Source organism: Macrobrachium rosenbergii, chromosome 1, assembly GCF_040412425.1.
Source record: "Macrobrachium rosenbergii isolate ZJJX-2024 chromosome 1, ASM4041242v1, whole genome shotgun sequence".
Taxonomy (NCBI): Eukaryota; Metazoa; Arthropoda; class Malacostraca; order Decapoda; family Palaemonidae; genus Macrobrachium; species Macrobrachium rosenbergii.
In genome coordinates this window covers 18,949,099-18,954,098 of record NC_089741.1, presented here as the reverse complement: position 1 = coordinate 18,954,098, position 5,000 = coordinate 18,949,099, and the positions used below count along the sequence as shown (strand labels likewise).

The window sequence follows — 5,000 nt, the reverse complement described above, 5'->3', positions numbered from 1 at the left end:
TTTGCATGCTAACAAATAATTGTGTGGTTTGCATGGTAAGAAATAATTTTCTGGTTTGCATGGTGCCAAATAATTTTCTGGTTTGCATGGCAACAAATAATTTTCTGGTTTGCATGTTACCAAATAATTGTCTGGTTTGTATGGTACCAAATAATGGTCTGGTTTGCATGGTAATACATAATTTTCTAGATTGCATGATGCCAAATAATTTTCTGGTTTTAGTGGTGCCAAATACTTTTCAGGTTGCAAAGTAACAAATAATTTTCTGGTTTGTGTGGTACCAAATAATTTTCTGGTTTGCGTGGTACCAAATAATTGTCTGGTTTGCATGGTAACAAATAATTGTCTGGTTTGCATGATGCCAAATAATTTTCTGGTTTGCGTGCTACCAAATAATTATCTGGTTTGCATGGTAACAAATAATTTTCTGGTTTGCATGATGCCAATTAAGTTTCTGGTTTGCTTGGTACCAAATAATTTTCTGGTTTGCATGGTAACAAATAATTGTCTGGTTTGCATGGTAACAAAAATTGTCTGGTTTTCGTGGTTCCAAATAATTGTCTGGTTTGCATGGTACCAAATAATTGTCTGGTTTGCATGGTAACAAATAATTTTCCGGTTTGCATGGCAACAAATAATTTTCCGGTTTGCATGGTACCAAATAATTGTCCGGTTTGCATGGTACCAAATAATTGTCTGGTTTGCGTGGTAACAAATAATTTTCCGGTTTGCATGGCAACAAATAATTTTCCGGTTTGCATGGTACCAAATAATTCTCTGGTTTGTTTGGTACCAAATAATTGTCTGGTTTGCATGATGCCAAATAATTTTCTGGTTTGCGTGGTACTAAATAATTGTCTGGTTTGCATGGTACCAAATAATTTTCTGGTTTGCGTGGTACCAAATAATTGTGTTTTTGCATGGTAACAAGTAATTTTCTGGTTCGCATGAGCCAAATAATTATCCGGTTTGCGTGGTACCAAATAATTTTCTGGTTTGCTTGGTACCAAATAATTGTCTGGTGTGCATGGTACTAAATAATTTTCTGGTTTGTGTGGTACCAAATAATTATCTGGTTTGCATGGTAACAAATAATTTTCTGGTTTGCATGATGCCAATTAAGTTTCTGGTTTGCTTGGTACCAAATAATTTTCTGGTTTGCATGGTAACAAATAATTGTCTGGTTTGCATGGTAACAAAAAATTGTCTGGTTTTCGTGGTTCCAAATAATTGTCTGGTTTGCATGGTACCAAATAATTGTCTGGTTTGCATGGTAACAAATAATTTTCCGGTTTGCATGGCAACAAATAATTTTCCGGTTTGCATGGTACCAAATAATTGTCCGGTTTGCATGGTACCAAATAATTGTCTGGTTTGCGTGGTAACAAATAATTTTCCGGTTTGCATGGCAACAAATAATTTTCCGGTTTGCATGGTACCAAATAATTCTCTGGTTTGTTTGGTACCAAATAATTGTCTGGTTTGCATGATGCCAAATAATTTTCTGGTTTGCGTGGTACTAAATAATTGTCTGGTTTGCATGGTACCAAATAATTTTCTGGTTTGCGTGGTACCAAATAATTGTGTTTTTTGCATGGTAACAAGTAATTTTCTGGTTCGCATGAGCCAAATAATTATCCGGTTTGCGTGGTACCAAATAATTTTCTGGTTTGCTTGGTACCAAATAATTGTCTGGTGTGCATGGTACTAAATAATTTTCTGGTTTGTGTGGTACCAAATAATTGTGTTGTTTGCATGGTAACAAATAATTGTCTGGTTTGCATGATGCCAAATAATTTTCTGGTTTGCGTCGTACCAAATAATTGTCTGGTTTGCATGATGCCAAATAATTGTCTGGTGTGCATGGTATCAAATAATTTTCTGGTTTGCATGGTAACAAATAATTTTCTGGTTTACATAATGCCAAGTAATTGTCTGGTTTGCATGGTAACAAATAATTGTCTGGTTTGCATAGTGACAAATAATTTTCCGGTTTGAGTGGTGCCAAATAATTTTCTGGTTTGCATAGTGACAAGTAATTTTCTGGTTTGCATGGTAACAAATAATTTTCCGGCTTGCATGGTACCAAATAATTTTCTGGTTTGCGTGGTACCAAATAATCGTCTGGTTTGCTTGGTATCAAATAATTGTCTTGTTTGCATGATGCCAAATAATTTTCTGGTTTGCGCGGTATCAAATAATTTTCTGGTTTGCATGGTAACAGATAATTTTCTGGTTTCCGTGGTAACAAACAATTTTCCGTGACCTCAAACAGTCAACTCTGAGACGATTTCCCCCAAAATTGCCGTTCCAGCGACTCGTCTTTCACAGAATTCAAATAAAGACTGGATTTCTCTTCCCTTCCCTCGGATTTGGTTGCCTGAAGTGAGCAAATTGATGTAGCATATTTCTTCAATGTTTCCAACATGAACAGAATTTTTTTTCCCTTCCAGAATAACCTGCAAATTGACGTTTGGGGGAGACTGCGGATTCAAATGTTTCCTTTTGTCCAGGAAAGGTAAAGAGACGTACTTTTTTTTCTATTTATACAAACAACTTTAGAATTGCTTGATTGCTTTTTGTTATCTTGAAATTCTATATTGGTTTTAATATAGGTACAAAATTAATGTTTTTTTAAGAATTTTCTTCATTACACTGTGCAAATTAATGTTTTTTACGGAATTGTCGTCATTACATTGTATAACAGTTGACGCACTTATTCACTGAAATATGGTGCGTGCGTTCTTTTTTTTTTTTTAATATACGAGTTTCCTTTTTTTTATTTATGTTTCGAAATTTCATTTCCATGCTGTAGAGCTTCCCTCTATAGATAAAGACCCTCCTGCAAATGAGAAACAACGCGAAGTGAAATGAAGTATGAGAACCCCTTTTCCTCTTAGTAAGAAGAGCTCTATTTTTAACCTCTTTCAGCTAATGGTGATGCGAACTGCTCTCAGAATTAGAACTATTTTCCCTTCATGGAAGTATTAAACTTTACTGGGAAATATTTCAATTTCTCGGGGAGATATTGAACTTCTTCCATGGGGTGGTAATATTTAATGCTATTTCTAAGGGAATGTTGGAGGAATATTCCAGGGAAATATTTAAATTTCTCCTGGTAATATTGAACTTTATCCCGTGGAAATATTGAAGTTTTTCAAAGGGGTGGTAATATTTAAAACTATTTCCAAGGGAATATTGGATGAATATTCCAGTGAAATATTTAAATTTCTCAGAGACATATTGAACTTTATCCCAAGGAAATGTTGAAGTTTTTTCATGGGGTGGTAATATTTAATACTATTTCTAAGGAAATATTGGATGAATATCCCAAGGAAATATTTAATTTCTCAGGGAAATATTGAACGTTATCAAAATACTGAAGTTTTTCCATGGGGTGGTAATATTTAATACTATTTCCAAGGGAATATTGGAGGAATATTCCAAGGAAATATTTAAATTTCTCCGGGAAATATTGAAATTTATCCCAAGGAGATATTGAACGTTTTTCCTTGGGTTGGTAATATTTAATACTATCTCCAGGTGAATACTGGGTGAATATTCCAGGGATACATTGAAATTTTCAAAAATTCGCGAATTTTATTTCCAAGGGATCATCGAAATTGAACGATCGTCTTTAGAAATGTTGGACTTTTATTCTACGAAAATTTTAATTTGTCTCCAAGAGATGGTAAATTTTCTCTATAGAGAGATATTCGCATTAAACTTACTTTTGAGGGAAATATTGAACTTTCTCGCGAGAGAAATACTGAACTTTTATTTTTAGGAAATATTAATGTCTTTTCAAGGGAGTGTTCATACTGAACTTCATTCCCCTTGAAATATTCAACACTTTTCCTGGAAATTTTGAACTTTTTACCAGAGAAATGCTAAACGCTTTCCATGAAAATGTTGAACTTTTTATCAGAGAAATGCTTAACGTTTTCCAGGAAAATGTTGAACTTTTTACCAGAGAAATGTTTAACATTTTCCAGGAAATGTTGAACTTTTACCAGAGAAATGCTGAGCGTTTTCCAGGAAAATGTTGAACTTTTACCAGAGAAATTCTGAACGTTTCCAGGAAAATGTTGGACTTTGTCTAGGAAAATTTCGAACTATTTCCAGAGAATGCCGAACGTTTTCCAGGGAATTGTTGAACTTTTGATCAGAGAAATGCTGAACGTTTTCCATGAAAATGTTGAACTTTTTACCTGAGAATACTGAACGTTTTCTAGGAAAATGCTGTATGTTTTCCAGGAAAATTTTGAACTTTTTCCAGAGAAATGCTGAACGTTTTCCAGGAAAATTTTATACTTTTCCCAGAAAAATGCTGAACGTTTTTCCAGGGAAATAGTGAAAATTTTTCAGAAAAGTTTCGGCCGTTTTCTCTGGACATACGGGAACTTCTTTTAGGTTTATATCGAAACTATTGAAAAGTCGGGCTTTTTATTGCAGAGATATACAGGCCTCTTTTGCGAGGAAATGTGGATATTAAACTTTATTTCCGGGAAAACAATTAACGGTTTTTCTAGGATATACTGAATTTTCTTTGCAAGGGAATATTGATATTGAAATTTTTTCGGAAGATACTGAACCCTCTTTCAGGAAAATACTGAACTTTCTTTCTAGTTAAATAAAGCTTTATTTATATTTCTCCCGGAAGTTTCTTTGTCATATATTCATTTTTTTCATTTTTCATACCTGTAATAATTTGTTGTTCAAGATTTTTGCATATATGTTAACAGTCATAGATTATAAATTCTCACATAAAAATCGTTATACATTTTTAGCTATTTCCTTCCGTCTTTATTAAAAGCACGGTTGCCTATAGTAGTTTCCTTGGGGTACTAACAGCAAATATTTCCAGCAAAGATTTGGAAACATATTGATATGTTTGATTACGAGGACAATCTAGATAGGACAACGAGGTAGTTTATTAACGAAAGTTGTCATAATACGACAGATAAGAAAAATCAAGGCATTTTTTGCATATGGTCAGT

At 33.8% G+C, this 5,000-nt stretch overlaps 1 protein-coding gene and 1 long non-coding RNA gene across 2 annotated transcripts in view; one reads left to right on the top strand and one right to left on the bottom strand.

The window, feature by feature from the left end:
• Window positions 1-5,000, top strand: part of LOC136839422 (uncharacterized) — a 486,213-nt gene that overhangs the window by 307,628 nt on the left and 173,585 nt on the right. The window contains exon 4 of the long non-coding RNA XR_010853346.1: window positions 2,454-2,518. This is a non-coding gene — a long non-coding RNA (uncharacterized lncRNA). The remainder of the gene's footprint in view (window positions 1-2,453; window positions 2,519-5,000) is intronic.
• Window positions 1-5,000, bottom strand: part of LOC136839250 (dipeptidase 1-like) — a 148,803-nt gene that overhangs the window by 97,738 nt on the left and 46,065 nt on the right. The gene's annotated exons all lie outside the window — the stretch shown is intronic.